The sequence below is a fragment of the Prinia subflava genome, chromosome 8 (assembly GCF_021018805.1).
Source record: "Prinia subflava isolate CZ2003 ecotype Zambia chromosome 8, Cam_Psub_1.2, whole genome shotgun sequence".
NCBI lineage: Eukaryota > Metazoa > Chordata > Aves > Passeriformes > Cisticolidae > Prinia > Prinia subflava.
Genome location: NC_086254.1, coordinates 2,441,943 through 2,458,711, shown reverse-complemented (window position 1 = coordinate 2,458,711; position 16,769 = coordinate 2,441,943). Strand labels below are relative to the sequence as shown.

The 16,769-nt window shown below is 45.9% G+C and overlaps 1 long non-coding RNA gene across 1 annotated transcript; it reads left to right on the top strand.

Moving 5' to 3' along the window:
- Positions 1-6,805: 6,805 nt before the first annotated feature.
- Positions 6,806-15,708, top strand: LOC134553081 (uncharacterized). The gene is made up of 3 exons (XR_010081028.1): positions 6,806-8,848; positions 11,592-11,663; positions 13,092-15,708. It is a non-coding gene; the product is annotated as an uncharacterized LOC134553081 (long non-coding RNA).
- The last annotated feature ends 1,061 nt before the right edge of the window (positions 15,709-16,769 follow it).

Sequence of the window (16,769 nt, the reverse complement as noted above, 5' to 3'; positions counted from 1 at the left end):
TGGGGGCTCTGAGCGTGTTATTCATGAATTTCAGACCAACACAGTTCACTGACACTGATTCTCTCTTTTTTTTTCTCTTCCTACTGAAACCTCCATTACCTGTACTATATATATATATACACACATACACACACATATATACATATATACACACATATATACCTATATGTACATACATTTATATATACACACACATATATACATATATACACACATATATACCTATATGTACATACATTTATATATACACACACATATATACATATATACACACATATATACCTATATGTACATACATTTATATATACACACACACACATATACACACACATATATATAAATTCAATAATTAAAAACCCCTAGGTAGGTGTGTGAGGATCCCACAACACGTGGCAGTGTGCACATTCCCAGACTGATGCAGGATGAACGGGTGTAGGCACAGCTGGGAGCTGTGGCCCAGCACTGCTGACACTCCTGGCCCCTGTGCAGCCTGGACGTGATGTGTGGACAGAGCTGACGTTTCTAATGTCAGCAATAACCACTGGGAAATGTCTCCCTTTGCCTTGAAATCGTTACAGTTTTATGTGACAGCAGCTTTAGTCCCCAGCTGAGATTAGAAGTCCATTAAGTGCTCGAAATGGTGTGCATGCACAGTGTGAGGGTGTGCACGCCTGAGCAGCTAATGCTGTTAACCCTGTCCCACCCAGGTGTCCGTCCACCTCCAGGGACCCACCTGGACAGACAGAGGAAGGATTGTCTGGATAGACAGACAGAAGAAGATTTGCTCAGGGTAGTAGGTACTAGGGCTACTCTAATTTTTGGGTTGTGTTTGCATCCTCTAGTTTCAAAAAGCCTTTAAAAGTGACAGGAAAAGAAAAGTGCGTAACCTCATAGAGGTTAATATAGATCAAAGATAGAGAATAATATATATCGAATATATATTATACAATATTTATGGATTAAACCTCATAATTACAAGTTAAATTCATTACTAGTTCAAATGGAAAAAAAATTGACTGAAGACAGTGGAAATTATTAACTCAGGGAAGCAGTGAGTTATCTCACATTTCCTCTTAGGAGTAAAGAAACAAACCTCATTTCTCCTGTGACATCCTTTGCTTTTTTCCCAGTGTAATTCTAGTGATTTCTGCAGGGTTATTTCTGGGACTGAAACACTGGAAACGCACGAATGCTTCATTCATGGTGAAGTGGTTTGGATAAACTCAGACTAGAGTCAAGTGAACACACGGAGAGGAAGAAAATACAAATAGTCCTGAAGAGGGAATGTCACTGAAGAGGTTTGTGAAAGCAGGAGCACGAGGCTCACCAAGCCATTCAGCTGAAGGAGATGCTTCAGTTTCTCTGAGTGGTGAATTGCCCAGAGCCAGGGGCTGCTGGATCAGTTCCTTACTGCTTGCTGGAGGTTAAACACCATCAGGTGTCTGCTGGTGACAACCAGAGGAAAAATCAAGAACAGGAACATTTCCTGGAACTGTTTGTAAGCTCAGGTGGAGGGATTGTTGTGGAGGAATGGCAACCAGTCTGTGCTTAAAAATATGAACAGATCTCTTTTTAAATCTGAAAGATTACTGCAGGTGATGCTTTGGGAAGGCTGACCTGAAACGGAGCCTGGACAGAGCTAGAGAATAAAGTAGGTATTTACTGAAAGGCCTCCAGGATTTACTTTGGGCAGCACAGGAGCCTGACCAAGGCTACACCCAAGGTGGACACAAAATGGTCACAAAATGGACAAACGGTCACGAGGTCTCACACTTTTATAAGTTTTGGTCCATTTGCATATTGAGGTTTAATTGTCCAATTACAGCTCCAGATTGTGAGGTCCCAACCTTCTTGTTCCTCCCTTCAGCCACCCTTGTTTGTGCTGTTGGACCTGAAAGTTGTCCCTGGTCCTCAGCAGGAAAGGATTTGTTTTGTGTCCCTGCTCTGTGAAGAGCTGAGTGACCCTGACTGTGAGCTCAGAACTGCACTCTTGGGCAGCACAGAATGTGAAATACACAAAAGCTGAAACTTAAGGCATCACAGGTACTTCACCGTGCACAGTCTGGGGATTAGTTGATCCAGACCTGATTGAGATCCCTAACTCACTCCTCAAGAAATGTATTTGCAAGTGAAAGGCATTCCCACATTTGATTCTTAATAACTAAAAATACTGTATTTTTAGATTTTTGGTAGTCCTCAGAGAGCTAGGTTAGCAGCTTGGGAAATTGAATCCCAGAGCCTTGGTGAAGCTGTTTGGAGCTGCCACATCAGCCAGCCCAAGTGTGGCTGGAGAACCCAGGCAGTCTGAACCCAGCCCTGTCCTTCACCTCGTGGCACACCCACAACATCTGATGGCTTCAAGCTCCTCAGACATTGTCACCACCTTTCCCATGGTGGACATCCACAGTGGCCATAGGCTCCTGTTAACTCAGGTCTCTCCCATCTTCAGTGTAGAACATCCTTATGTTCCTATGTCTGTCATAGGAAATCAAGCAAAAAGAGGCAGAAGCCCCCTGCCCTTTCCTGAGTGCACTGCCCTGCCCCAGAGCCAGAAGCTGTCACCCAAAGATGGTGGCAGAGCAGGAGGGATCATTCCAACTGAATAGAGCCATACACAGAGGTGGGAAGATCCGCTTAGCACTCATTAATTGTAATTTTCAGGATTAATGCAAAAGATTTGGCAGTTTGACAGAAGGGAGTTTTAGCACAGATAATTTGCTGTGTCTGGCTGGAGCCAAGGAAAGGGTCAGCAGCTCCTCCAGCCCCACCAGCAAGAGGTGAAGAGAGGGACAGGAGTGACCAGACAGGGAACAGGGATATAAAGCACCTGAGAGGTGACCAGATGCATTTTACACAGGGCACTGTAAATATTCACATGATTTATGAGACAAGCAGACTTTTCATTGATGATTACATTGAATGCAGGGTTATTTAGAAGCTGAGGGGATCAATACAGCAGCTGGGAGTCAGAGCAGCAGAAGGAAAAGTGTAATTTGCAGTGCCTGCTCCAGTGTGAAGTGCTTTCACTGCCCCTGGGTCCATATATATTTGTGTGCTGGACATCCTTCCAGGGATGTCCCCTCTGCAGGGACACACCTGGGGCAGCTGGATTGCTCTGGTGGAGGGAAGGCCAGTCCTGCACAGAGCACCAAGCCAAGCCTTGCAGATGTTTTGCCACAGATGCAGCTCTGGGCTGGATCATGGTTTCAGCTCAGTCACTGCCATCCTCAGCAGCCTGGCTTTAGGCAGGTGGGGATCAGAGGGCAGGGTCAATGTCAGAGCCCTCGGTGAGCAAGCCTGAGGTCTCCAGGCTGCTAAACCCAGCTGGTGTAAGTGAGGACTTGTCCTGCTTTTGCCTGGCTTGGAATTCACTTTTCCCTTTAGTAGCTGGTACAGTGCTGTGTTTTGGGTTCAGTGTGAGAATAATGCAGATCACACACCGATGTTTTTGTTGTTGCTGAGCTGTGCTTCCCCTAAATGAAGGATTTTCAGTGTCTCCTGCTCTGCCCATGAGAGGATGCACAGGCAGCCAGGAGGGAGCATGGCCAGGACTGGAGCTGCCCCAAGCTGGACAGGGCTGTGGCTGTTCCACACCATGAGGTGCCATGGCCATGGAGGGACTGGGGGGAGCTGCCTGGGATGCTGCTGGGCATCAGGCAGCTGGTGTACTCAGAATAATTTGTTTCTCTTGGATTTATCTCTCTCTCTCTTTCCTTTTCATTACAATAATTATGACTATTATTAGTAGTGTTTCTACTATTTTATTTTTCTTTTCTTCAATTATTAAACTGTCCTTATCTCTATTACTAGTAGTATTTCTACTATTTTACTTTTCTTTGCTTCAATTATTAAACTGTCCTTATCTCAACTAAAAAGTTTTACCTTTCCCCCCCTGATTCTCCTCCCCACCCCACAGGGGAGGCAGTGAGAGAGCAGCTGATGGTCCTTGATTTCTGGCTGGGGTTAAATAAAGCATGACAGGACCATCTATCCATCTCCTCCCCGACCCATCCCACTCCTGCCTGCCCCTTGGAGCCAGGGGAGGATCAGAGAATCATAAAATGGTTTGTGCTGGAAAGCACCTTAAAGCCCATCCCATTCCAACGAGGTCTGTGACAAAGGCTTTATAAATGTGATGTCTTTGTGATGGGGAGCAGAAAAAGACAAGGAAAATTATTCCTTGTGTGAAACAGGTTATTCTTAAGCACATCAGGAACTTTGCACCACAGTGTAGCCACTGGCATTCTTGTGAGTATTGGGTTTTACTCCCTATCACTTTTTATTATATTTATTCCTTCAGAAGAAATATAACTCAAATGTCCCTAATCTTTTTAGCACGGAATTTTAGATTTTAATGGGTTTGTTTTAATTTGCACATATTCTTGTTAATAATGAAATCTGTTTAACAGGACTTAAACGAAAAAGCCTGTAATGGTAATTCAAAACATAAAACTCCAGTGCATTTCTGTAAGGATTCCCTGTTAATATTCTTAAGGCTTTTTAATGGGTATTGGTATTAGCAGAAACATCACACAAATTAAAATTAGGCTCTTCGTGAATATTTTAAAATGAATATTCACAGACTCTTCAGCATGAAATTAAATCTAGTTACATTTGATGCTGCTGGTGTGTTTTAAGGAAGTATACTTGACTGAAAAAAGATTGTGTTGCCTGTGAACTTATTACTGATAGTTCATTTAATTTATTACAGGCCGTTGAATGTAACAATCAAATTTTATATAGCATAGCCTTAGGAGCCAGTGTGAGGCTTTAAATCTGCAGAGATGGAACCTGAGCCAGTAAATCACTGGTGGAATTAGGAACAGGGACTTCCAGCCCTGGCCAGCACTCTGGTGTCTCTTGGGTGATAAACCTGCCCCGCTGCGCTCACCAGGGCGCTCTAAAATGGCAAATCTGACTTTGGGCGTTTGGGGTTGCCCTACAGCTGGGCCTCTAAGAAATCTTAGAATTTTTTCCATATTCTTCCTAGTTTAAACCCAGTTCCTTGCATTGGGGCCATCTGTTTCACAAGCACATTTGGGCCTTGCAGAGGTTTGTGACTGCCTCTGTGTGCTTTGTCACCAGCTCTGCCTCACCTGCTGCTGAGGGCTGGTGGAGCCACGACAGCTCCGTGCCTCCTGCTTAACCTGTGCTGAAATTAGCTCCTCTGATGCCAGGGGATGCATAAAGAAACACTGAGTGGGCAATTGTGTCCTTTCTTCACATATCTTTGCTGTTCTTTGCTGAATTATTTCCCTTTTCTGTTTTTCTTCTGACCATACAGAACTAAGGTCAGCCTTATAAAATCCAGATTACCACAACCTGCAAAGCAGATGCTTAAAATTAAACATATGCAAATCCACTGGATGTCCAGTGCAGTGAAACATATACTAGAATTTAAGCAAAAGGTGAATTCTGAACTGATGGTTTTAGGAACACACTTTTGGACTGATAAAGTGATGAGGAAATATCCCAATCTGCCATATGAAAATGCCTCTGTGACACCCTGCCTGTTGCTATCATCACAGGATAGTCAGATTCAAGATCTGCCCTGGTTTATCTCTTTAATTTTGGCAGCAACACCTTGTGCCTGCCTCTAGGTCTCAGGAAATCAGGCAGCACTTCCTGTGATATATCTTGGAGCTCTTAAACCCCAAAAGTAGAGTGTCGTCTTCCTGCTGATGCACACCACAAGAACTGTCACCCCCTTGATACACTGCAGCAGGAGGATGGTCTCTCTTCAAAATACATCACTTGGGATAGTGGCATTTTGAGTTGCACAGTGCCAGGATGGCAAGTGCTTGAACCATTCACAAATGTAGACAAGACAGGGCCAAAACATCTCTAGTTTTCATGTGGGCAGCTGGACTATCTGAAGTGAACAAAAACCACATTACTGTCATTGCCACTCAGTGGACAGCAAGGAAATGAAATTGGATGAAGGCCCTTCAGAATTTTGGGTTCCTAACTCCCCTTTGCAATAGCCCCCAGAGATACAGAGTGTCTGAGGAGGGCACAGGCTGCCACTGCAGATGGGGGCTGGAGCAGGAGCTCCTGGCAGAGCAGGGAGAGTTGCACACCCCGGCTGTGCTGGAGGATCAAACCCACCAGGAGGGCAGTGGGCTCTGTGTGAAACCATTCCTGGTGTTCTGCTCTAAGGACACTGCTGATGGCACCTTTGGCCTGCCTGGACCTGAAGGATGTGCTGCACATTCCAATAATGCTGTATTATTGGAAAACAAAGGGTGAAAGTCTCTGCTCAGCCTCCAAAGCACTGTGTCCCCTGTGTCCCCCGTGTCCCCTGGTCCCAGCACTGCTGTGAGCCCTCACTGGTGCTGAGACCATGGCTTGTAACTATTTGGGTTCCCAATACCTCTGAGGGTCCAGCCCTAGCAGAGAAATGGCTTAATGAGAGTGAGACAACATCTCTGGACATGCTTTGTAAAATAAAAGGTTTTAACAATGACAAAAAATAATAAACATTATAGAACAAAGAAATGCAAGCTGAACACAGTGTAGAAAACACTCCTACACTGGCTAAGGCAGTCCAAAAAAGCTTCTGTGCTGTCCCTTTAGTACTTGACTGTTTAGGTGGGCTATTTGGCACTTGCCCAATGAGACTGGCACCAGGCTTTGAGGTGCACTTCCAAAGCCCAGTCAGTGCCTCTCTGCTGGCACTGAGCCAGTTACAATGAGCAGGCTCTAGAAAATTCTAGTTTAACTTCCTTATATGTTCTAAGGTAAGCTGAAACTCTTTCCCTCATATAGAAACACCTGCTTGGGTGTTGAAATGCACTGACACAGCACCAGTGCTTCCAGTGCTCAGTGCCCAAAGATTTTTTTGGCTGACTGGCTCAGTTGGCATTCTTTGCCCAAACTATCTCTGTGAAGAGCTCATGGAATCATGCAGGGCCAGCTCTTCAACCAGCATGAGCCAGCGTGGTTCTCTGGAAGCTACATGGAGAACCTGCTCTTCCTTGGGGTCTGTGTTAGCTATGCAAGGAAAAGGAACAATTCTGGCAACTGTGATGAATTGGTGATTTTTTTATTTTTTTTTTAATTGTCCTGATGTTGCTCTGTTCTACTGCTGGGAAATTATACAAGTTCTACTTGTACGGGAAAAGAATGAAGACAACAAAGAACTGACAATGAAGAGATGTGCAGCTTGGATTTCAGATAATCTCATGAATCCACACTAGTGTTCACAGAGAGCAGAGCCCTGACAGCTGTGGCACCCAGGGCTGGCTCCTCCTCTCCACACGCTCTGGATGGGGATGGGCTGCTTGCTCAAGAGGAACAGGGGCAGGGCTCGAAGGCAGGAGGAGCTGGCCTCCTTTCAGGCCAAGCTCTGCAGGTGTAATTAAACAGCCTTGTCTGTCTGGGGCTCACACTGCTCTCAGGACTGGCTGGAGGGCTGCTCAGCACAAGGAGGGACAGTCAGAGCTCCCCAGCTGGAGTTCTTGCTGCAGTGTCACACATGGGAACAACCTCCCAAGCTCCTCAGCCTTTCCCATGTTGGGTGTTACAGCAGGGTGCCAGGGTGAGCCTGTGGTGAGCAGAGAGAAGTGTGGAACACAGCACAAACCTCAGCTTTAAAACTGACTGGGTGTAGAATCAGCTGCTTTTATTTCCAGATTCTGCAATATCAACCCAAGGGGGAAAAAACTCTTAAGTTGCTTGTTACATATAATAAAATATATATATATATTTTTACTGATTTAGGAGTGACATTTTGAGGGCTAATGGTTGGGTGGTCAGTAAAATTCATCCTGCATGCACAGGGTTGCCCAAAGAGCCCAGCCACGCTGGCATGGTCAGCAAGACTTTTGAAATTCCAGCTGTTCCTGACAGCTGAAAATCCAGCCCTAGTTATGGAAGTGGAGTAGGTCATCCCTTAGCCCCAGACAGAATTAGCACAAGGATAGGTTATTTTCATATGCAGCAGACCAGCTTATTTGCATAGTCTCCACACAATTTATTGAAATTTCCCAGAATCTCAAGCAGGGAGTCACATTAGCAGAAGGAATATTAACCTGGGAACCTTCACAAAAAACTTTACCATGACTTTCTTCTATCTATATATTTTTCTCTCAATACAGCACTGTCACTGGGCAATTTAATTCTCTTCTGGGCACAATTGTCAGCCTGTTTTCCAGAAGGGACACATGCCACAGGATTTATTTTATTCCATTTAAGTAGCTATGACCAGTTGTCATAAATTGAGGAGTGGAAATTGCTCATCCCCTAAGGCTCTCTAACAAATGAGATCAGAAGTCCAATGAATATGTCTTGCAAAGCTTTTCAGTTCAATTACAGATGTTCATGTGCAATGCCACGATCAGTTCAAATTGTATCATTGCAGGTGTGAAAGACCTGCAAATTGAAGTCTGTTTCACATCAGTATCCAACATGTGACTGGAAAGATTAAAAGGAAAATTTTCAAGGGACAAAGGATGAACAATTAATGAGCCCTGCAGTGGCTCTGAAACAGGTAGCAAAGCAAAACAACTGTAAAAGGAGAAGCTGTCAGAAATGAGCAGTTTGGTGCCAAGTTTCAGGAGGAGATTAGTGGAGAGTTTCACTGGATCCATTAGTGTTTGCAAAGGACTTGTAGACTGGATCAATGAGCATCACAGAAACTCCCAGGAGGAAGTGAATTAAAAGCTTTTTTTTTCTTTTTTTTTTTTTTCTTTTTTCTTTTTTCTTTTTTCTTTTTTTTTCTTTTTTCTTTTTTCTTTTTTCTTTTTTCTTTTTTCTTTTTTTTTTTTTTTTTTAGTGGGAAGCAAATAAAGCAGAGCTCACACACCAGCTGAGACTAAGAGAAGACACTGCCTGGACCTCTGGTCAAGTGAGTGCTGCCTGTGCCTGCCTGTGCTAGGGTGAGGTCAGCTGGAGGAGTATGTGGCCATGATAAAATGTAGTGATGGCCAGCAGAGGCTGGACCAGAGGTTTTTAAGTCAATCTAGTTTAAGCTTTGGGTTTTTGGAGCATTTGGTGGGAGGTGGCCCCTTGTAGGTGGGCAATAAACTCAGTGGCTTGGTTTTAGTGGAAACAATAAGAAGGTACTAAAATCCTGAGAGCCACCTTAAAGATGCAGCTCCAGAGCTTCAAATGGATACGCCAGCACAGCACCACTGAAGCTCCCTGAGTGCTCTTGATTTACACCAGTTGAACATCTGGCCCATATGCTTTGTATTATTAAATACTTCTGTGATTATTATGTGAGCAATTAAGATGCATGGAGATGAAAAAGCAGGCTATGAATTGTGCCTTCCCTGCAGTTCGGGGGTAGGAATTGCTCAGGGAGTGCTCTGCGCTGCCTGTTACTGAAGCTGTGCAGTTTATCTGTGGGTTTTTCTAGAAACCTGAAAGTGAACGAGACCTTGGGAGATTTTCCAGGTTCCCTTCTTCCTCCAGGGCAGTGTCATCACAGAATCACAGAATGGTTTGGGTTGGAAGAGACCTTACAGCTCATCTAGTTCAACCCCTGCTCTATAGGCAGGGACACTTCCACTCTCCCAGCTTGTTCCAAGCCCCCCTCAACCTGGCCTTGAACATTTCCAAGGATGGATAAACTTCAGCCCTGTCATATTTGCTGGAGATGTTCTTAAAACTCTGACACGAGGCCCTGCAGTATATCCCAGTGCTCAGCACTGGTGCTGATGTAAGAACCTTTTCTCCAGTCCAAGTTACCTCTGCCCCTGGCTTGAGCTCTCCAGCTTCTTGTCCTGTCCTGCACTGCCCTGGAGCAGAGCACAGTCCCTTCCCCTGCCCAGCAGTCCTTTGCACACATTTCCTGACAGTTGGTTTGTCTCTTTTGTCTAACATTCTGGTCAATCATGTTGAAATTCAAAGCTGAGGAAGTCCAGACAAGCCCAAGTAAATGTTAACACTGCGAATTCTTTATTATTTCATTCCATAAGGCTGCTTCTCTTTCATGGTTTGCTGCTGAAGTGTGGAAGTACAACCAGCCATAAGAGAGAAAGATCCATCTTTCAGCATCAGGAGATTAAAGAAATAGAGTGAGATAACGTTTTGCAAACCTGAAAGGATTTGAAAATCCCTCTCCTGCTATTTCTGTAAAAAAGTCAATTGCAGGGCAAGATTATCTTCATTAACAGTGTGAGAATGAGGTTGGCTGTAGGTTTTGTTTAACCTGAAAAGCAGCATTCAGCAGCTGGGTTTCCACCTCTAAGATAATATCCGGAGAATCAAAAATTCTTTGCCACACATGAAATCATCCTTTGGTCGTGTAACAGAGCTCAGCAGTGCAATGTGCGGGAGAGCAGGATAACCTTTTAACATCCCCACCATCCCCAGGGACTGGCATGTTGCTGATTAACAGATGCTTGGTGATTTGAAGTTCCCCAACTTAAAGCTTTGCGTGTATTGCACATGTCACTGGTTTCATTGAGAGCTTGGGAAAGACATAATTTTTGGCTTTCATCCTGCTTTTCAGATGTGGCATGATGTAAGTGACTGCTCTGAAGGGAAAGCAACGGTTCAGAGAGAGAGAGAGCTGAAGCAATGTTGTGGGAACTGCTCTGCAGGGCCCAGCCCATGGTGCCCTCCTCTGATGGGAGCCTGGACACCTTCAGGAGGTGTTTGGGGGGCTCACCTCAGCAGCAGAAAACAAACAGGCCCTTTCCAAAACACACCCCTCTCGCCAGGTATTCAGGAACCACAGAATGGGGGTGGTTGGAAGGGCCCCTGGGGCTCACCCAGCCCACCCTCCCTGCTCAGGGATGGAGCTGGGCATGTCTGGAGTGCAGAGCTGTTACTGGGGTTTGTGTTCACTGCTCCCATCTGGGCTTTGGGCCACGGGCTCAGCGTGGAACCTCTGCTTCTTTGTCCTCACTGATAGTGGCTCAAGGGAAAACCATCCATTTCTGTGCTAAAGACAAGGCTGCAGGTAACTCAAATAACCAAAGTACTGTGATCCAGTGGCAAAAATTAAGAAAAGGACCCAGAAACTGCCAGAGACACCCCTCACAAAGACTGAGACCTTCTCTTGAGGCCATGTAGGGTTTTTTCCCACTGACCCTTTGTATTCAGCAGGTCTTTCTGGAGGACTTTCATTTATGTCTGGAAGCCAGGCAGCTCTTATCTGTTCTCCTCCTGAAGGTATCCAAGCTTTGGTTGATGACTGCCCCCCTGCCACAGGAGCTGCTTGGAGAGCCAAGACTGTGTGCAGGAAGAAGGTCTAATTAACAAAATCCCCACTCCAAGAATTCTCTGTTTTCAGGGCACCCCTCCACCTGCCAAGCTGTGTGAATGCTGGCAGTGCATGGCGAGAGGAACTTTAAAACCAGTGCTGGAAAAATCCCAAACCCTGTCCCTGAACAAAATGCCACCAGCTCCCAAAAGACTTGTATGACAGACAGAGAACCCTGTAGCTGTCAGCTCTCCATGCCTTTGGGGGCCTGCTTATTATTTTTAAATACTTTATCTCTCTGGTGGTTCTTCTAGCAGTGTTGCCTGCACAAGCAAAACGTAAGGGTCTTCAGCAGAGCTGTCTGTAATTTTTGATATAAATAGGATAGCTCTTCTGTTGTTGTTATAAAGATAACAATAATCTGCATTTTATTTAGATTTTGTAGGAACAGAAGAGGTGCATCTTGGAAGGAAGGAGTGTTGCTGGTCTCAGCATGTGCCCCAGCAAGGTGAGCAGAGAGGGGCTGGGGCCTTTTCCAAAGCAGCAGAGAGGTGACAGCACTGAGAACTGCAGCACAGCCCTGCCCTCCCCACTCACACTCACATCAGTGACATTCCATGTGCCAAGGGCAAATAAATACAGGAAAACTGTGTGGAGGTGGGGGATCAGGGAGGTGTGGAGAAGGAAGGATTAGGTGAGTGAAGGTTTTGAGAAGAGAATCACTGGCTGGGGCTGCTTGACAGAATTATACTTCATTACTGACGCTTCACAGCCTTGATTTTCATATTTATTTGTGACTCTTCTTTTTTAAACCATGGGCTCTTTTGACATGAGAGTCATGCTGTGTAAAGCACTATTGATTAGAGTTTCTAATTTCATGCCATTACAGCATGACCATTGGGGAATGAAATGTATTTTATTTTTTCCACCACAGCTATGCCAGCATTGTTTGGGACGCAGCCATGGCACAGACTGTCAGCAGCAGGCATTTTCAGCTCAAGATCTTTGCTGTCTGAGCCAAAAGGCGAATTTGCCCAAGGTCTAAGCCTCAGCTCAGTGTGTTTTTCCTGGAATTAAAACACATCAGTTACAAAGTGTATTTTGAGGCCAGAGGTTTCCAAAAGGATGGCTGACTTGGGGACTTTCTATTTTTCAGTCAGGGCTGCAAAAGATCATTTCTCCTCCCCTTTTTTTCCCCACTTTCAGTCATACCTTCTGTCTTTCCACAATCTCTGGTTTGGTGCTCAAAAGAGTGAAGGAAATTGGATACTGAAGGTATGGGACCACAGCATGTGATGTGATCATGTAATGTACATAATCCCCATTAGGTACAAGCTATAAGAAGGAACTGACTGTAAACCTGAGGAAGACCTGGGCCAGCCTTATTTAAAATGGTTTTCTCCTCTCATCTGCCAGATTTGGACCCTTCTGGAATTTCCTAAGGAAAGGGTTCATGGTCAGGGAAGTTGGTGCATTAATAGCATCTCATCCTGTTGGTGCTGCCTGGGGGCATCTTCCCCTTCCCTCTTCCTCCTGGTATCCTCCAAAACCCTTGAGCCTTTTGGTCTGTCTCAAAAAATCTCTAAGATCTTTCTTTTAGCAAAAAAAGAAAAAAAAATCACCTTTTTCCCTCAAAGGCTTGTGTGAGGTAAAGACAGTAGGAAGATAAAATCAGCCTAAGTCTGTAGCTGAGCTTGGTTGCAATGAAGTTCCCTGATGCTGTCACTAGCTTGTGTTCCCCTCTGCTTTGGCCTCTGAACAGTGGATGTGCACTGTCCTGAGCTCATGAAGCTTTCCAGGAGTGCAGGCAAGCGCTAATGGAGTGGCCATGGATGTGTGAACCCCTTAAAAATGGCCAGATGAGAGAAGAGTGAATGCTTGAAGTCTGTCAAAGCGGAACCAGCTGAAAAAGTTCTCTGACTTTTCTTTCTTGCAGGAGCTCCTGACACCCTTTGGTGGGTGATGGATTAGTGCAGCACAGCTGGAGCTGCTCATGGGCTGCAGATGTGAATCCCAGAGTTGTTCCTACATGTGCTTGAGCACTGGAGGCTTTGTGGCCAGTTTGCAAAAAGACATCAATGTACCTGGACAAGAATGAGAAAAGCTGGAGTTCTAAGGAGGGAAAGAGGAGATCTCACTGGTGTTGGTCACCTTAAGAGGAGGGTGTGCAAAAGACAAAGGCAGATGTGCTTGGAGATGCAGTGACAAGGGGCAACAGGCACAAATTGCAGCGTGGGAAGTTCTGATGAGATGATGTCAGAAGTGTCCACCCTGAGGATGCTCAAATGCCGGATGAGAGGCCAGAGAGGATGTAGGATCTCCTTTTTTTGGAGATGTTCAGAGCTCACCCGGACAAGGCAAGCTGGTTAGTTGGCCCTGATTTGGCTTGGAGCCACCTGCTTCCCAACAGGCATCTCTTGATTTCATCACACCCTGGAATGTCTCTTGGTTTCATTATGGGGAGTGGGGAGATACTGAGTCTCCCTCACCTACATGGGGGATTGGCCAGAGCACTTTTAGGGCACAGAGCAGGACAGCCCGTGGGGATGGCTGGCAGGCAGTCAGCCTGGACGGGTCACTGTAGTGCCATGCTGGTTTTATCCTTGTGTTTCCAGACGGTGCCCTGATTGACAGCTGTATTTTAAAATTCAATTATCCATCTGCCTTCAAGCAGTGAGCAAAAGGCTTTTTGGCCTCAGCCTGGTCTGTAACATCTCAGAGCCTCAAATAGATGTGGATGCCTCATCCCTGGAAGTGTTCAAGGCCAGGCTGGAGAGGGCTTGGAGCAACCTGGGCTAATGGAAGGTGTCTGTGCCCATGGCAGGAACTAGTTAATTTTTTAACGACTTAAAGATCCCTTCCAACTCAAACCATTCTAGGATTCCATGATGATTCTATAATCCTTGTAATGTTCTCATCACACCACATGTGTGGCCCTGCTCCAGTTTTCACTGTGAAACAGAGGCTTCAGAGGAGGCTCTGTCCCTCTCTGCTGCACAGCCTTGGCTTTGTTCACCCACAGCACACCTCAGACTGGCACTGCTGGAGATAACGTGAGAGATGCCACCTTTCACTGTCCCCTCCTGCCACTGCCCTGTGTCAGGCTCCCTGAGTGCAGCCAAGGAGCCCTGGGAGGGGAGTGCTTGGACCAGCCCCAGCACTGGGGGTTCAGTGGAACCCATCCTGCTGAGCTCCACGCCTGCCTGCTCTCTGCAGACTCGTTCAGGCCTCCACTGGCCTGCTGACATTTTGTCTTGGGTTGCAATGCAAGATGTAACGCACAGTGTGTTCTATTGCCAGCTGTTAAAACCAGGTGGGGCAGAGTTCTTTATCTCTTCCAGGACCCATCCTCCCTCCAGGGGATCTCTGCTGTCCATGGGCCATCCAGGCTCACTGCAGGGCTGATCCAATTCCATCATCCATGGGAGATGCTGCACCCAGGGGAGGAGCCCAGCATTCCCACCTGGATAAAACCTGGGATTCAGAACACAGCACAGCCTGTGTGCACTGCATTCCCACCTGGATAAACCCTGGCATTCAGAGCCCAGCACAGCCTGTGTGCACTGCATTCCCACCTGGATAAACCCTGGCATTCAGAGCCCAGCACAGCCTGTGTGCTCTGCATTCCCACCTGGATAAACCCTGGCATTCAGAGCCCAGCACAGCCTGTGTGCACTGCATTCCCACCTGGATAAACCCTGGGATTCAGAGCCCAGCACAGCCTGTGTGCACTGCATTCCCAGAGGAAAACCAGACCCATCTCACCAGCACCGGACCCTGCTACAGGATCCTCTCTGCTCCTACAGAACCACATCTGTCACAGCAGGAGGACTTGACTGGACTGCTCCCAACACCCTGACCAACAGGGTGTTGGGTTGTGTTCTGACTCTGTCAGTGTTTTCTTTTTGTTTGTTTGTTTGTTTGTTTGTTTTTTGTACTATTAAATTTTTATTTTTAATATTCCTAGTAAAGAACTGTTATTCCTATTCCTATATCTTTGCCAGAAAGCCCCTTAATTTCAAAATTATAATAATTTGGAGAGAGAGGGTTTACATTCCCCATTCCAAGGGAAGCTCCGGCTTTCCCTGGCAGACACCTGTCTTCCTAAACCAAGAGACATTTACATACATTTTTAAATATCAGGGAAGTATTGCTGGGAGAGGGAACTGTGCAGTGAACAACAGTGACTTGCAGCAGCAAAAGGAAGAAGGTAGTTGAGAGCTGGATCATAGTGACCATGCCAATACTCCCCTGAGGAGTGGAGCTTCCTGTGAGAACAGTGTCTTTTCCAGGAGATGAACTTCTTCAGCATTAGCCCTGAGTAAACGCTGGTCCAGCTCACAAAACATCCCGGAGTGCAGAACTGTTTACAGACTTTATTTGTTTTGAGCCTTGTGCTTTGTGAGATCAGAGGCATTTTTATTACCCAGCTTTGTGCAGTATCATTCCACAAACAAATGCCATGTGGATGTTTACCATAATGAGGGAATACATTACAGCCTGAAAGGATGGCAGTGTCTAATAGAAATATACTTCTGGAGCACCTGAGGGCAAATCCCAAGGAAGGGTTTTTCCCTGCTTCTTTTTCCCATTTTTACTCTGATTTTTACTCTCCCTGCAGCTGGATGCTCCCCACACACAGGGCAAAGATGCAGGACTGAGCCTTCCCTCCCTGGTGAAGGGCTTTGGTTTTGGGGAGCAGTTCCTGATAATGGGCTTTGGTTTTTGGGGAGCAGTTCCCCACAGAGAATTAGAGCCCTGGCTGGAGGGGGCAGCAGCAGCAGTGCACACCCAGCCACCTTGAGTCGTACAGAAAAGGGAACTCGGTCAGCTTCCAGTACTGGAATTTAGCCTTTGATTTTCCAAGGAAGATGCAAGCAGTTTGTCCTTAAAGGATGCTATAAAGGCATTTCAAGAATATTATATGGTCTGCTAGTGCTACAGAGAGCCTCTTAAAAACTTAATTGCCTGTGACACCAAATGGGAAGAGAGGAGTTCCTTGAAAGATCCTGTGTTTTGAAACCACACAGCCAGTTCTAAATACTTTCAAATGGTACTTACCACTTTCCTCCTGCTGACAGAAAAGAGTAATTGCTGAATGCAGGATAAGGGAGACTGCCTGAAATGTTTCAGCACTGTTTTCTTATTCCATGCATTTCACAATGCAGAAAAGACAGTGGCATTCTTGGTCTATGACCAAATACAAGATGAGGAGACAGAGAGATCTCAATAACAAAGTACTTTAAAAGCTTGGGAGCATCTCTGCTCCTGTGCCCAGTTCTCTTTGCCCTCCTTCCTTGACAGCTATTCACAGTCTGCTGATGTTTTAGTGAGAAAGGAGGGAAAAACATCCCAAAACTAAAGTCTGTCACCCATGGTTTGGAAGAAAATGGGCTTAATCAGGCACAGCTTCTGTAGAAGAGAGGTCCTAGAGCTGATAAACTCTCACTGGAGCCCAGGTAGTTTTGACTGAGTGATGTCTCCCAGTTTGGCTCCTGCCACCTGCCATAGAGCCTTGGCTCCTGCTACAGGTCTGCTGCTCACGAGGGTGAAAGAGAGGGGGGTTCCCTGACATCATTTACTCATTGCACTGACTGACCAGCACCTCTAATTC